Below are 18,222 nucleotides of genomic sequence, written 5' to 3' on the forward strand. Positions count from 1 at the left end.
CATAGTTAAACAATCCCAAAATTATAACTAAAACATTACACCAATTTGAAAACCAGAATATTTAACTTCCTAGCTCACTAAAGAAAAGTACAAGCACTAACACTCAACCATAACTAAAGAAATAATAACTACCCAAAGCAACAAAATATATTAAATGCTAACAAAAACAGAAAAATGAAATCGGAATAGCCCATTTCCACTTAAACCATGTATTGCTTCAAACTTGCCATTTCAAGAGTAGTGACAATACCTGGATACAGCCAAAAATAACAAAGGAAACTTCAGCAAAAAGGTAATACAATCAGTCAGATCCAACAACAGTAAATAGCAGCTAACAACCAGGTTAAACCATGTTTTGAACCCAGAAACCAGTAATGTATACAAGCTTTCTAAAAACCCAGAAAAATGAAAATCAGCTAATCAATGGAACAATATTTGAGATCCCCTTTTGTGTTTTTTTTCTAATTCTGAAACTCTATCAGTGTGTGTGTATTTTTCAGAGTTCTAGGTACAGAGAATAATTCTTGAAATCTGTTCTTTTAGAATGAGGGAAAGGGCCTCTTTATAGGCCTCTCAGCCATGTGCTTAAGAGCAGAAAAATGGGAATTATTCTCAGCCTGCAAAAGGTATCTTTTTAACTGAATTGGGACAACTGTCAACCTCTAATTGGTTTCAGAATTTGTGTTGGACAAATAGGGCCAGCTGCCCCAAATTCTAGAAGTTTCTAATCTTAATTTTATCTGAAAAATCCTATTTCATTTCCAACCTGAACCCTAAAGTTTTTAGCTATTCAATTAACACCCTAAGAGTTTTAGACATTTACAAATCAAGGCAAACAACTCTCCAAAACAGAATCAATAGGCAACCAAAATCAAATGGCATCAATTTCCTACAACCTAAATAGGTTTAACATTGAACTGGAATCAGAAATGACCCAACATTTGAACAATTGAGACTGACATCAGCAAGAATTAACCAATAAATGAACCTATTTCCGAGATTCGACCTTTGAACCAATTAATACAGCCATTTAACAGGGAATCAAACCACCATGAAATACTAACATGCTGATTTTGAAACAAATTTCATTAAACACAAGTTAACCATTTTAAATAATCCCTAAATGAAAAACTAGAAATCTAATGAATCTGATGGCAAATGCATAATTTTAACCATAAACTGATGACTAGCATTAATGATTAAGCACAGAAACTAATTAACAAATCTAAAAAATAAACCCTAAGTCCTGGAATCAAACAGAATAACAATCATGAAGAAAAACCAAGAGAAGGGGAAAGAAAATAACAGAGAAAAACAAATAAAAATAGAAACAAAAGAGAATTACCTATGTTTTCTCCAAATAGAATCAACTACGAACTTGACTAGGCCTTAACAAAGCATAAGTAAACTCGAACTACCATTAATCGACTGTTCTTAACAAGAACAGTCGACTAATGGATGATTTGGGTTCACTTGACCAATAAAAACAAAAAAAGGGGGAATAATTAGGGTTCATGATTTTAGATTCAAAATTTGAGCAATTCGGATAGGAATTTTCGGGAATCAAAGGCAAGGTAGCAACGAGGGAAGGTCAGGGGTCATAGGGTGTAAGTTTGGGGTTATTTGGGTGAGTTAGGGTTTTGGGCATCGATCTTAAATCTAAGATTTGAGCCGTTTGAGAGGGATTCGAGGGACGTGGATTAGGGATTTGGAAAGAGGAAGTAATGGGGATTCTGGGGTGTAGTTTGGAGTGGATTGGAGATCGGCCGCCACCGTGAAATGATTTCCGGCGGGCAGCGGCTAGAGTTTAGGCCGTGTGAAATTTGGGAGAATTTTAGGGCGGCTAGGTTTAGGTTAGAGACGATGAAGAGGAATGTGGGGGGGTCTGAGGGGTATGGGGGGTATTCAGACAGTTTTATAGCTGGGGTTTAATGAGTTCCGGTCTGTTAGGTCATCATAGATAGACGGCTAAGATTGAATGTATTCAAAATGGCGTTGTTTGGGGTGTGAGGGGTTGGACCAGGTAGGCTACTTATTTTGGTCTAGGGTTTGGACTAAATTGGCTATAAAATCAGCCCAATTTCAATTATAAAAAACCCCTTTTCAATTACCTCATTTTTTATTCCTTTTTTTTCTTTTCCTTTTTTAATTAAAAATCCTAAAAAATTCTAAATTAATCTAAATTGCAAAATTAAACTATTACCTAATCACAATAATTATAAAAATTACTCAATCCTAAATTAAAAGAGAAAAATCAACAATCTAAAAGGCAAAAAATTAAAAATGAGCTTTTTTTTGTGATTTTCATTTTTAACAAAACAAATAACTAACTAATTAATCCTGAAACTGTAAAACAAAATCTAAATGCGATGCATGGTATTTTTGACATTTTTCATGTTTTTTAACAAAAGTAAACATGCACAGAAACGCAAACAATTAGCACAAATTCTCACAAAATACTATAAAATTGCAAAAAATGGAAAAAATTGTTTTCTTATATTTTATGGGAGTAATTCCTATAAGGCAAAAATCACGTGCTCACAGCTGCCCCTCTTTGCTCGGAAACATGAAGAGTTTTCGTGCAAAGATAAAGTGAGCGGATATGAGCGATTTTTGCCTGTTTGAATACTCCGTGGGAAGCATTTTTGAAAGATTTGACCGCACCTTCCTTCCGAGGTTGCCTACATATCCTTGGCTATAAAGGAATCAGGTTAGTGTAGTTCGAGAAGTTTCGGTAGCTGGGACTACCGGGAAGCTGTGATTTCACTATTGCTGCTGCTGCTGCTATTGCTTGCTGAACTCCTTATTACACCGGCGCAAAAGTAAAAGAAGCTAGGTTAAACTATGATCTATGAATTACAAGAATCCTATCTACCATATTCAAACTTGGTCTTGCTTCTTCTACAGTTTTGTTGTGCATCTTGAACTGTTGACCTGTACTCTCGAATTGTATTCCCTTATTCTCCAGGTGGGCGCCTGACTGTCAATACTCTAATTGTATTCCCTTGTTCTCCAGGTGGGCGCCTGATTGCCAAACTTGAACTGTATTCCCTTGTTCTCCAGGTGGGGGCCTAATTGCCAAGACTTGAATTGTATTCCCTTGTTCTCCGGGTGGGCGCCTGATTGCCAAAAACTTGAACTGTGTTACCTTGTTCTCCAAGTGGGCGCCTGTTTACCAAAACTTTGAACTGTATTCCCTTATTTTCCAGGTGGGTGCCTGATTGCCAAAAACTTGAACTTTATTCCCTTGTTCTCCAGGTGGGCGCCTGATTGCCAAAAACTTGAATTGTATTCCCTTGTTCTCCAGGTGGGCGCCTGATTGCCAAAACTTGAACAGTATTCCCTTGTTCTATAGGTGGGCGCTTGATTGCCAAAACATGAACTGTATTCCGTTGTTCTCCAGGTGGGCGCCTGATTGCCAAGACTTGAATTGAATTTCCTTGTTCTCCAGGTGGGAGCCTGATTGCCAATACTTGAATTGTATTCCCTTTTTCTCCACGTGGGCGCCTGATTACCAATACTTGAACTGTATTCCCTTGTTCTCTAGGTGAGCGCCTGATTTTCAAAACTTGAATTGTATTCTTTTATTCTCCAGGTGGGCGCCTGATTGCCAAAACTTAAATTGTATTCCCTTGTTCTCCAGGTGGGCGCCTGATTGCCAAGACTTGAGTTTGGAAGAGTTGATAAGTGGGGATTTTGACTATATATTAGCACCTTTTAGCTTTTGTTTCAGTACGAAAGTATTGAATTGTGTTCCCAAAACTAATGAAATTGTGCAAAATTGCAGGAATGCTGGAAGTTTGGTCTCTCATGATGAAATACGACTAAAAAAGGAGTGTTCCAAAGCACAAGGCAGTAAAGGACGCAGAAACAATGATGTGCGGTCCACAGAAGAAATTCTGCAGTAGGAGAAAAAATTGCGGAGCTCAAAATTCCGTCTGTGGCCTCAAACCAAGAAGCAAAACCCAACATGATTTTTCAGCAATGTGCGGACCGCACATGAATTGTCCGGCTGCGGAACTGGGCTTTCACGGACAAAGATTCAAAGTTTAGAGAATATGCAAAAAGACCAAGTCCTGAAGCCTTTGTGAAGTGCGGACCACACAAGAACTGTGCGGCCGCAGAACTCACCTTCCTGCCAGCTGAAGAAATTTGCGGACCACACAAGGAAATATGCGACCGCAGAACCTCCCGAGGGGCATTTTTGGCCTAGTATAAATAGACGAGTTTCACAAATTCAGTTCAAGTTTGAACATACAAAGCTGCTGTAGACGTTTATTTTTACTATTTTAGGATGTTTTAGCTTATTTGAGTATTTAACATTAGATTTCATTATTTTAATCTTTCATTGTGAGTTTACTTAGCTTTTTATCTTTATTTTCTGCAATTTTCATTATGAGTAGCTAGAGTTTTACTAGGATTATGACCCAACCCTAGTGTGTAAACCTTATGGGTATTTAATTTAGTGCTTGTTTATGATTGGGTGTTGATTATTTAGCTTGATTCATGGTTCAATTTTAAAATTAATGGTTGCAAATATTGATTCATGCCTATTACACTTAGTATCTACTTAAGAGAGAGAGAGAGAGAGAGAGAGAGAGAGAGAGAGAGAGACCTAGTTGGGATAACTTAGCTAACAAGGAATTGGGTTAATTGAGAAATTGATTAGCCTAATTAAAGGGTTCAAACTAGAGATAGTAAGAACCTGACTTGAGCTAATATCAACTGTTTTGTTTGATACTCATTTGGACTAGAGAAAGCCAAATTGGGCAAAATCACTCTCTGACCGAAAGGTATTGAGTGGATAATACAGAGTTGAGAGCTATAATATACCCCAATCGACAAAACAAACATTAACGTCTTTACCCCCATTAGTCAAACACCTAGGTTATGATCACAGCACTAGCCCATTAAACTCTTTAGAAAACCCTCAAAAAATCATTCATCTCTAGTCTATTTTCCTTAGCTTGCAATTCATTAGATTAGCAGTAAAAGTAGAGAAGAAAACTCTGTTGTGGAAGTAAAATCTTAGATAACCCATTCTTGTGCTTCAAATATATATTCCTAACAAACCTCATAAATCATAGTGGATTCGACCCCGACTCATAGTTGGGTAATTATTATTGCATACAATCGTATCATATCTCTTATTGAGGTATGTTGTGGACGTCGACACCCGCCCGGTTAAAACCCAGATCTCCAAGGGTAGGTCTTGACTACCCATAACCCCACGGGTCCATATATGTATTTTATTTTCAAATCCGAGTCCAATTCGACTCTCAAATCTCAAATTTTTATTTTTCGAAACTTTGACAAAAATCCCCAAATTTCCTCTTAAATTCTCATAAATATGATATTAAATCTAATATATAATCATGAAATATAATCATTAAATATAATTGAAATTGATTGAAATCACTTACCCAATAGTTTGGTATGAAAATCGCTCCACAAAATTGTCTCCCGACATGTCTAGGGTTCAAAATATGTTAAAATGAAGCTAAGTCCCGAGATAAAAGTCTTAATACCAGCCTCAGATGTTGCATTTGCAACACTAGATTCACAAATGCGAACCCGCAAAGGCGACCATTTCATCGCAAAAGCGAACCATAGGACTCTCTAATAAAGTTGCATTTGCTACCAAAATCATCGCAAATGCGAATACAGCTGCCATTGCAAAGGCGGACAGCTAAACAGCAGCAAATGTGAGGAATTCTTTGCAAATGTGAACTCTCAGCATTGCAAAAGCGACTAGGTGTCCGCAAATGCGATGGCAGTATTTGCGACCTTTTCATCGCAAATGTGATGACACTAGTACCAGCACACATAGTTCTTAACAAAGCACTTCGAAATTAATTCAAAACCTACCCGAGCCCTCGGGGCTCCAAACCAAACATCAATACAAGTCTAAAAACATAACACAAAATCGCCCACGCAATCAAAATACTAAAATAACATCTAGAATTACGAATAGGGCACCAAAATGCATGAAAATCACAATAAACTTCAAAAACTTCTAGAATTGCAACCAAGCGTCCGAACCACATCAAATCAACTCTAAATGAAACCAAATTTTGCAGGCAAGTTACAAATGATGAAACGGGCCTATTCCAAGTCTTGAAACAAAAATTCAAACCCGATAGCCTTAAAGTAAAACCGTGGTCAAACTTAGAAAAATTCCAAACACTTAAATTGCCAAATGGTGCTTAAACCTTCTAGAAACATGAAAATGCAAATTCGGGCATGTGCCCAAGTCCACAATCACCATCCGGGCCTATCGGAACCATCAAACTCCAATTCAAAGTCAAATAGTCAAAAGTCAAACTTGGTTAACTCTTACAACTTAAAGCTTCTCAAGTGGGAGTCCTCCTTCAAAATCAATTCCAAATCACACAAAAACCAAAGACGACCATGCACACAAGTCATAATACACTATGTGAAGCTGCTCATGACCTCAAAATGCCGAACTGGACGAAATTTCTCAAAATAACTGGCCGGGTCGTTACATCCACCATGGGTGCTGCTGCTACTCGTGCTCTAGGCTGAGCTCTTCCTCTACCCCGGCCCCGTCCCCTACCCCTGATAGTGGCTACAACCGGGAGCTATGGCTCCTGCCCGACTGTAGATGATGTGCGAGTTCCCACCATCTACGAGAGAACAAGAGCAAAATGGTTCAAACCTTAATAATGGAAATATTTTTTAACACTGCACGATAGAGAAAAAAAGAAGTGAAATTTTCCTAAAGCCTTATAACCTCTGAAAGATAAGTATAGACATCTCCGTACCGATCCTCCCGACTCTACTAATCTTGCTCATGACTTGTGAGACCTAGGAAACCTAGTACTCTAATACAAACTTATCACGATCCCAAATTCCCACCCTCGGGACACTGATGGCGCCTAAAATTTCACTCGCTAGGCAAGCCAACATTAGTTGTACTTATTAACCTTAACAATATAAATCAAATGATAACAATAAAACTAAATAGTCTAAAATAAGATGATAAACTAATAAATGACGAAATCCAAATATAATCCCGGAACTGGTGTCACGAATACATGAGCGTCTAGAGTGGTACAGATAATAGTCTGAATAAAAACATAATTGTCTGAATCAAAATAAGCAGCTAGGAGGATATAGAAGGGGACTTCAGGTTTGCGAACGCCGTACAACTATACCTCAAGTCTCCACTGATAGCTAGATCCAAGCAATCTTACTCAGTGCTGTTGGGACCAACTCCGGTATCTGCACAAGAAGTGCAGAGTGTAGTATGAGTACAACCGACCCCATGTACTCTGTAAGTACCGAGTCTAACCTTGACGAAGTAGTGACGAGGCTAAAGTGGGTCACTTACAACAACAACAACAACAACAACAACAACAACAACAACAACAACAACAATAATAATAATAATAATAATAATAATAATAATAATAATAATAATAATAATAATAATAATAATAATAATAATAATAAGACGGGAATGAAAATAAAGCAGTTAACTCATAACAATGAACTTGAAATCCAACTACTAGAGAACCCAAAAAACAAATCTCATAAACACATCTCAAAATAGTGAGGCAATTCCAACAATCACAAACAAATACAACATAAATAATCTGTTCTAGTACACAACTCGATCCCACCAAATCATCATCTGTCAATATCATAATCCGTCTTTATTCCGACATTCAATTCATTACCTTTTAATTTCTGTTGCAGCGTGCAACCCGCTCCCCAAATAATTTCAATAAATTATAGCAATTCAACAACTAAAACTTACAAGAATTTCTACATCAAGAGGGTAAATGTACGAGGCAATGAAGAATTACATAATAATCAAAGAATATGTAACAATTCTAATGTCTCAACTTTACCAACTCATCGGTATCTACCAATTAACAACTCATACAAGTGAAACTACGTTATAGAAGGCAACAAATATTACAAAACTATAAGGCAAGTAAGATATATGACAATTTATATACTCAAATAAAGAAAGTAGAAACAAGTAGAAAATAGGTGTAGAATCATGGAAGGGATAGACAATTTAATACAATGATAAATAAATGACAAGTAACAATTATGGCATGGAAGTCAAATAAGTATGTAGCATTTAAGGCATGGAACAAGATACATAATCAATTAATGAAAACATGGAAGCAAGTACCATGACGGTGTATATACACTCATCACCTCGCATATACATTGTTTCCCACATAATTCACGTAACATGTAGTTCAAGGTTTCCTAATTCCCTCAAATCAAGGTTAGACATATCACTTACCTCACTCCGCAACTAAAGCAATAAGTCAACCATGGCCTTTCCTTTTGAATAATCCTCCAAACCAACCAAATCTAGCAAATTATTGACCAAATGATTCAAAATAGGCTTTAAAAACTATCCACAAACGAAAGAGGTTCAATTTTGATCATTTTTTAACCAAAGGCTCACTAGGTCATAACCCGAGATTCAAACCAAAATTTGATTACCCATTTCTCATATAGCCATGTTATGTGTTTTGTTATGAAATTCGACCTCAATTTAAGGTCTAAATTTCAATTTTATAAAAATCCTCAATTATACCCAAATACCTAATTTCTACCATAAAAATTCTACATTTAATGTTGAAATCTCATGAAATATAATGGGTAATTAAAAGAAATGGATTAAAGTCACTTACCAATGAATTTGGGAAGAAATGTCTCTTGGAAAATTACCTCTAGAGTGTTTAGAGTTGATAAATGGTGTGAAATGGGCAAAGTCCCATTTTTTCCTCTTTTACCCAGCTGCGGGTATCGCAACTGCGAAGTCATGTTCACAAATGTGATGCAAGTGCTGCAAATGCAAAGCCTGTCTCAGAGCCACCGAAGTCGTAAATACGACAACATGATCGCAAATGCGAAGACCCCCCCCCCCATCGCAAACGTGACCAACATATTCGCAATTGCGAAGCAGACTCAAAAATACACTAAGTTACAAATGTGACTCTGAGATTGCAAATTTGACCTTTGATAGTTCGCGAATGTGAACATCTTCATCGCAAATTGTGAGGTTACCCAGTCCAGCCCGTGCTCGCAAATACGAATACTTGTTCGCAAAAGTGAGCCTCGCAATTGTGAGCCAGACCTTGCAATGCGAGGTCTGCAGTAGAACACCAGCAACAGAGTGCACCAGCTATCTTCACACTTACCAAACTCATCCTAAACATGTCTGAAACTCACCCGAGCCCCTTAGGCTCTAGATCAAACATGCACATAAGTATAATAACATTATACGAATTTGCCCGAACAATCAAACCACAAAGATAACATCTAAATCAACAAATCAACCCTCAAAATGAATTAAATTTCAAAGTAGACACAAAAACTACTAGAATCACACTTAGGTGTCCGAATCATATCAAATCAATTTCGAATTGCGCCAAATTTTGCAGACAAGTTTCAAATAGCGATACAAACCTATTCCAAATTTCAACATCAAAATACAAACCTGTTAGCTAAGAAGTCAAATTACGGTCAAACTTAGGGGTCGTTTGGTAGGAGGTATTAGAAAAAATATTGCAAGAATTAGCTCTATGCATTACTAATACCTTGTTTGGTATATTTTTTTAATCTCTGTATAACTAATACTTGTATTAATTATACGTCATACTTGGTATTATTCTATGTATAAGTAATGCATAGAAAACTATGGCATTAGTAATATCAAGGCTATTAATGCATGCATTAGTATGGTTAAAGACAAAATTATCCTCAAAGTCCCTTAAAGCTAGAGAATATGGAGGGCATTTTGTAAACACCTATTTTTCTTAAAAATTATGCAATGCATTATAATTTTAACACACCGCACCAAACAGTAAATAAGAAATAACATATTCATAACTAATGCTTGCATTACTAACTCATGCATTACTAATCCATGCATTAGTAATACACCTTATTCCACACTATTCTTGTACGCCCTACCAAATGACCCCTTATTAAATTTGCAAACTTTTAAAATGCTAGTTTTGGCAAAATGGGTCAAATCAATTTAGGGACCTCCAATTTCAGTTCTGGGCATACGCCCAAGTCCATAATCACGATACAGACCTATCGGAATCGTCAAAACACGATCTGAGGTTGTTTTCATAAAATGTTGACCGTGGTCAACTCAAGTTGTTTATAACGTCAAAAATCATGTTTTCTTCAAATTTTCACATAGAAGCTTCTCAAATTGTGAGACGGACCATGCACGCAAATGAAGAAACATTAAAAAATCTAAAAATAAATCTCGAAACACAAAATTAAGGGCTAATGTTCAAAATGACATATCGGGTCAACACACTGCTACTATAGAATGCATTTATTTTTCTTTCTTCTTGTCGTTTCTTTTTCTCTTGTTCATTCATTAATTTTGTTTAATTTATTTGTTTGCTCTTTTACTCTCTTTTTTGTTACTAATATAGCAAAACATGACCATTAATGCACTAAACAATAACTTCATACCATTTCAATACTCGGATAGCATATATTTTCTAGATAATAATTAAGTACATACTCGTTTTCTGTATTTTTCAAAATATTTCTATTCTCTCTCTATATATATATATATTATCATTAACAAAAATATAGAAAATAGAAACCAAACTTTAGTATTTACATATAGTAAGCAGAAATTAAGAAAGAGATAGATTAAAAAGATGTGCCAAGCTTGAGATTAGTAAACAAACGAACATGATTAAAATTATAAACTCATTAAAAAGAAATTTTGATCATAAAATTGTATTTGTCACTTCGCACATCAACTACACAGGATAATAAGAAATTTACCATAAAAATATACTGTAATTGTACATCGAATATGACTTAAATTAAGCAATCAGTACTCTTATTGTAGCGACTCGGCCGGTCGTTTTAAGAATTAACGTTCCAATCCCCTATTAACTGTTTTCCCCGTATTTGTTTCTGCTATTTCGATTTGCCGGGATGTTTGCTTTTGAGTTTCGAAGTGTTTTGAGACACTTAGTCCCTAAAAGAGAGCTTAAGCTTTAGAATTTGGACCAAGTTGGAGCAGTATGAAGACGACCTTAGAATGGAATTTTGTCGGTTCCATTAGCTTTTTTGTTTGATTTCGGGCTTAGGGGCGTATTCGGATTGTGTTCTGGAGGTCCGTAGCATATTTAGGCTTGAAATGCCGAAAGTTGAATTTTTGAAGTTTTCGGTTCGAGAGTGAGATTATGATATCGTGGTCAGAATGGAATTCTGAAGGTTGAAGTAGCTTTGTAGTGTTGAATGTGACATGCTTGCCAAATTTTAGGTCATTCAGACGAAGTTTGATAAACTTTTTGATCGAAAGCGTAATTTGAGAGTTTTTGGAGTTCTTAGGCTTGAATCCGATGTTAAATTGGTATTTTGATGTTGTTTTGAGCACTGTAAAGGTTGAAACAAGTTTTGATGATGTTTTAGGATTGGTTGGTATGTTTGGTTGAGGTCCCGGGGACCTCCGGTGTATTTCGGATGCTCAATAGACCATTTTTGGACTTGGAGAAGGATCAGATTTTTGCTGATTTTTGTTGCAGACTTTTCTTCATCGCGATCGCGTGAGGAGACTCGCGATCACGAAGGCTTAGAAGAGGCAGAGGGAATTTTGTTCTCCACGATCGTGGGAAAAAGGAGTGCGAATGCATAGTATTGGCAGGAGTTGAATCGCGAAAGCGTGGCTACGCCGCATTCGCAAAGAGGAAGAAGTGAGGCAGCTGAGGAGTGGAAGATTTTCTCTTCGCGATCACGTGAGGTCAACCGTGATCGCGTAGAGCTGAGCAGTGCAACATCGTGATCGTGTAGGGTGTATTGCGTTCGCGTAAGGTTATTTTGGGGATCAACAAAGTTGATCTTCGCGATCACGTGGGAGTTTCCGTGATAGCGATTAAGGACTCGTCTGGGCAAAACGTAATGTTTAAAATCGAGAGTTTTGAGTTCATATCACAAAATTGAATTGGGAGCTCGGTAGGAGACGGATTTTGGAGAGATTTTCGGAGGGAGTTTGCGGGTAATGATTCTTAACTCCTTTTGCTTAAAACCCATTAATCTAATCATGAATTCATCATCTAATTTTCGATTTGGGGTAAGAAATTGGTGAAAAATTTGGAAAAAGGTTGTTAGACCTAATTTTCGAGTTTTGATTGGGGATTTGACATATGATTTTGATTATTTTGGTACGGTTAGACTCGTGAGTGAATGAGGGTTCATAATCCATAACTTTTACCCGATTTCGAGACGTGGGCCCGGGGGCTTTTTGGGCAATTTTCTTAATTTCACGTGTTAGCTTCGGATTAATTAGTGAAATTAGTTAATTGAAGTTATATTTACATTATGCAATTGATTTGAATAGATTTGAGCCATTTGAAGTCGAGTACTCGTGGCAAGAGCGTGGTTTCGGGTTGATTTTTGAGCCGGTTCGAGGTAAGTGGCTTGCCTAACCTTGTGTGGGGGAACTCCCCTTAGGATTTGGTATTGTTGATATTTGAGATGCCTTGTACGTGAGGTGACGAGTGCGCACTTGAGCTAATTGTTGAAAATCCTGTTTTCATTAAGTAACTATAACTGTGTTTCCTTTCCTGTTTATACTACTTGCAATTTAAGCCTACTATTAGCTTAGGGAAGCATGTATAATTGACTTAATTGCTCTACTTGCTCGAACTGCTTTATTTGAATTATGTCCAGCATACTAGGTTAGAAATACCTGTTTACCTTAGTATGAAATTTAGATTGAACTGAATATTCTACGTGTTGCTGCTGTGTGTTTACTTTGGGACTACGAGACGGTATCCCGGGAGATCCCTCTCCATGTTTACTTTGGGACTACGGTTTTGTATTCCGGATAGATCTCCCTGCACATTACATTAGAACTACGGGACTGCACCCGATAGATTCTACCAGTATTGGGTATTTACATTTGGGACTACGGATCGGGATTTTCGGTAGATCCCCACACACTATGAGTTGGACTACGGGACGATACCCGGGAGATCCACTGGATATTTATATTTTGGGATTACAGGACGGTATCCTAGGAGATCCCCGGTTGTTATCTCTGTGTTGAGCTGTATTCCTTCTGTAATTATTTTGTCTCTGTTATAGTTGTTGTTATTTTTATTATCATGTATTACTTCATACTCATAGGATTTAATTATATTGTCATATTCTATACTGTTTTACCTCGGTTTTAAGCTATAACTAGTAGGGCCCTGACCTTCCTTGTCACTACTCGACCGAGGTTAGGCTTGGCACTTACTGAGTACTGTTGTGGTGTACTCATAACCTTTCTACGCACATTTTTCATGTGCAGATGTAACGACCCGATCGGTCATTTTGAGCTTTTGCACTTCGCTTGCCAGTTCTTGGGCATGACTAGCCCCGTATGATGTATTATGACTTATGTAAATCGTTGGTTTTGGTTTTTAGGGTAATCGGAATGAATTTGGAAGAGCAGTCTCAGTTGTACCTTACGAATTTGAAAGGTTTGACTAAGTTTTGACTTGTTAGTATATGACCTCGGATTGGAATTTTTATGATTTGGATAGCTCCGTTAGGTGATTTGGGACTTAGAAGTGTGATCAAAATGTATTTTGGAGATCCGCAAAAGGTTTAGGCTTGAATTGGCAAAATTGGGATTTTGGCATTTTTTGGTTGTTAGGTGAGTTTTTTATATCGGGGTTGAAATGGAATTCCGGAAGTTAGAGTAGGTCCATTTTATTATTTGTGATGTGCGTGCAAAATTTGAGGTCATTTGAACAAGGTTTGATAGACTTTTGACCGAATTCGGAATTCAGAAGTTTTTGGGATATCTTAGGCTTGAATCCGATGATGATTGGATGCTTTGATGTTGTTTTGAGCGTTCCGAAGGTTGGAACAAGTTTTAATGATGATATGAGATATGTTGGCATGTTGGTTGAGGCCACAAGGGCCGAGGGTGAGTTTCGGGTGGCAAACGGATCAATTTTTGGACTTTAGACTTGGCAGTTTTGCTGGTTTTTGTTGCAGAGATTTTTATCATCGCGTTCACGGTCAGGGACTTGCGTTCGCGAAGAGTGTTCTCGATGTGGTGAATTTTGTTCTTCGCGTTCGCGCTTTGGGTGTTACGTTCGTGATGTATTGATGTTGTGTCCTTCACGTTCGTGTTTTGGTGGTCCCATTCGCGTAGTTATATCTCCAGTAGGTATCACGTTCACGAGGCTTGTGTCGCAAACACGTAGAGCATTTTGGGAGCCGATATTTTTCTTCATCGCGGACGCTATGGTCGTCCCCCGTTCGCGAATGAGAAAGCCTGGGAGCCTTATAAAGTACTCTATTTCGAGGATTTCGGCCATTTTGGAGCTATGGAGCTCGGGAGAAGACGATTTTGAAGGGGATTTTCCGAGGAGTAATTGGGGTAAGTGTTCTTCACCCAAATTTGGTTAAATACCATGATTTTGTCTTAATTTTTATCATTTAATTTGGGAATTTAGAATGAAAATTGGAGAGTTGAATTGGGGATTTGAGGGGCCATTTGAGGTCCGATTTTGATATTCTTGGTATGTATAGACACATGGGAGGATAAGGATTCTATTGATGTATTTTTATCAGATTTTGAGACGTGGGCCCGAGGGTTGGGTTTGGCTAATTTTGGAATTTTCGATGTAAATTGGTTATTTTTGAGTGGGATTTGTTCCCTTAGCATATTTTGGTGATATGAATCTGATTTTGGTTAGATTTGGAGCAATTGGAGGCCAATTCAAAGCGCAAAGGCATCACAGGCTAGAGTTTGGACCGGATTGAGGTAAGTAATGATTGTAAATGTTCTCCTGAAAGTATTAAACCCCAAATTTCACATTGTTGTGCTACTGTGAGGTGACGTACACGCTAGATGACGAGCGTGGAGTCATGTACCATTGGGGATTGTGACTTGGTCCGTCCCGTACGATTGTTAAGTCACGTATTTGATTGAAAACTGTTTGATATCATTGTGTTCTGAAAAGTATTTGTATGTTTTAGGCGGAATGCCATGTTTGGGCCTCGTGCCAACTGTTTTGGACCCTTATGGGAATTTTACTACTTTTCCTCACTGTTTTGACTTAATAATTGTACTCAGTCATGCTGTGTTTTACTGATTTCACAACTCAGCCTTATTTACTCAATTTTGATATTATAAATGATATTTGAGCTGAACGCCCTATTTTACTGATAGTCTGAGTGGCTTGTAAGGTTGATGGCTGAGAGAGGCTAAAGGCCTGATTGTGAGGTTGATGACTGAGATAGATCGAGGGTCTGATGGTGAGGTTAATGACAGAGAGAGGCCGAGTGTCTGGTTGTGAGGATTATATATTTATGGATCGGGCTGCACGCCGCAGCAATATATATATATAAAGATCGGGCTGCACGCTGTAGTGATAAGTTGGATCGGGCTGCACGCCGCAGCGATATAGCGCTTGGGCTGTAGGAGCTCCTCCGGAGTCTGCACATCCCCAGTAAGCGTAGTCAACTATATATATATGGATCGGGATGCATGCTGCAGCGATTATTATACGGTACCTATTAAGCGTGAGTGCTGATTGATAAGATTTGAGTCATAAGTGACTGAGAGGCTTGCCCGAGGGGCTATATATACATGTATATGAGTGATACTTTGCCTGAGGGGCCTGTTTATGAACTTACTATTTTCACTCCTCCTTAAAGTGCGTTTTTGTTGAATATGTTGATTAAATTAGTGCTCACACTCATCTTTAGATCGGGCCTCTATTGAAAATGTTAAACAAATGCTTTAAACAACTTTCATTTAAACTGAAGTTTTTGCAAGGTGTTCGAAATTTAGTCACTGATTTGGCTTTGTTACTTCCTCTGAGATTTTTAAGTTATGAAACGGTTATGAATTTCTGTTTGACGAGGGGCTGTATACGAACTATGTTTTGCCCGAAGGGCCGATTATGATTTTCAATACTTTTACTATATATTTCATTAAACCTCTATTGAAAAGGTTAGAAAGATATTTTCTAAAGGATTTTACTGAAGTTTGAAATTTAACGAAATGATTTGAATGGTATCCTATTTTGGGAATATCTTGTAACCACTGTGGTGCTATGACGTGTTTTACGTGATTTCTTACTGCTTAGTATTCATTTACATTTATTACTTACTAAGTTGGCGTACTCATATTACTCCCTGCACCTTGTATGCTGATTCAGATATTTCTGAGCTCGATGGCAGGTTCATCGGAGTTAGCAAGGTAGCTGCCTGGCGATCACAGCCCTGCTTTTCTCCCTCCTTATTTTTCCATGATGTATTCTCGTGATTTTCTCTGCCATGTAGGTTTTTATGTTGTTAGACAGTTATAGTAGATGCTCTTGACTAGTGACATCTCGATGTTGGGCTTGTGTATTTATTCTGCACTGTCTATTTAGGCTTACATCATGAGAATATTGGTAAATAAATAGTATAAAAATGACTTTTATTGAATAATGGTTGATTCGGGAGATGTGTCAGCTGGCATAGTTTCACGATAGGCGCCATCATGACCGGGTCGGTTTTTGGGTCGTGACAAGTTGGTCTCACGAGTCATTAGCAGGTTTAGTAGAGTCTCACGGATCAGTACGGAGACATCTGTACTTTTCCTCGGGAGGTTGCAGAACCTTTAGGAAAAGGTTCACATTCTTGAATTCCTGTCATTTTTCCTTGATTCAGCTTGAAATGTAACTCTTCAAATTCCTTCCACGCATTCGTATGCACGCATGAGCGCTCAGTATCAGATATGTGTTGATGGTTTGTTATTCCCTAATCAAGGGGCGAGATAAGATTTTTCTGTGTTAATGTTGGGCCAGACGGGAGGACTTGAGGCCGGGCCTTGCCGGTATCTTGAGCCCTGAGCTGTTAATTTTGTAAGCGCGTGTTTTTGGATTTTTATGTTCCATAGTGTCCCTATTAAGGGAAGTGGTAACTGGATAGTTACGTGATGGGTGTGTTGTGACTGCGAGATATGTTCGTATGATTTGAATGAGGCGAGAAGGGTCTGCTTAGGAGTAGTAAGAACTGTCCGGTGCTTGATTTTTATCGTGAGTTGATGTATAGCCCGAGTTGTGGGCATGATGAAGGATTTTTTTGTGTTGTCTAGTTGGGAAATGGAGTAAATTTCATGTCGTGATATGAGTTCTGACTCAGGAAGGGTAAGTGACTGGGTAATAGTTATGATTATGGAAGGATATAGAGAGATTCCAGTTTGAGGCTAAGCAAGTGGATTATCTTCTGCAGATTATTCTGAAGTTTGCATGCTCCTTATGTTGTTTATTGGAAGATCTTTGTTACCAGTGAAAGATATGTGTTACAATTTGAATTTAGGTTGCTTAAGAGAGTGGGATTGTCTGTTACGAGGGTGAACACGAGATTTGCATAGGATTTGAAGTACTAGATGGTATGTGTTGCACGAGCTTATGAAGGATTAAGTTTAATCTCACTATGGTATTATGGAAGTAATAGAGTATATGCGTTACAAGTGAATCAGTTATGGCTTACGGAGATTGAGACCGAGGATGGCTCGAGTAAAGGAAATTTTGGATATGGGTTATGTTATGCTTCATGGGCGTATGAGAATCTACGGAATGACTTGAGTTGTTATTGGTGAAGGATGTAATGACATGGAGCAGGAATCTACCTGGATGCATTAAGGTGGGGTTACTTTATACGGTATTGGGGTGCTAATGGGGCATAGCCTATCCCGTCCGTTTGATCAGTCTAATTGAGGTTTGAGTAGAGTGGATAACTCTCGAGAATTGGTCTAATGGGTTCAAGGTTTTTACATGTAATAATTGGAGAATTTCAGGTTGTATATTTGGCTAAAAACTGAGGTTTACACTGGAGGGTGTCAAGACTCGTGCTATTTCTATATTATTATAGATTCTACACATCAGTATCAGAAAAGTGAAGGTAATGCCCTTAGATTTGCAGAAGGTCTTCTTAGAGTGGGTATCTCGGCTGTGGTACTTTTGGGGGTTCTTTAGAGGGATGCGAGGGTTTATGAGCCTTAGGGCGATGTGATTTTTAGCTAAAGTTGGTGGGGCAAGTTTTAGTTAAGGATAGTGGTGTACTAGCAAGGAAACGTATCAATGTGAAGGTAATTCAGAAGAAACTTAGAGAATTAGGATAGCTTGGTAGTAGGTTGGATCGGCAAGGTAATGGATATGATCAGTTCTTGGGTTCTTATGATGCACT

Source organism: Nicotiana tabacum, chromosome 22 (assembly GCF_000715075.1).
Source record: "Nicotiana tabacum cultivar K326 chromosome 22, ASM71507v2, whole genome shotgun sequence".
Taxonomy (NCBI): Eukaryota; Viridiplantae; Streptophyta; class Magnoliopsida; order Solanales; family Solanaceae; genus Nicotiana; species Nicotiana tabacum.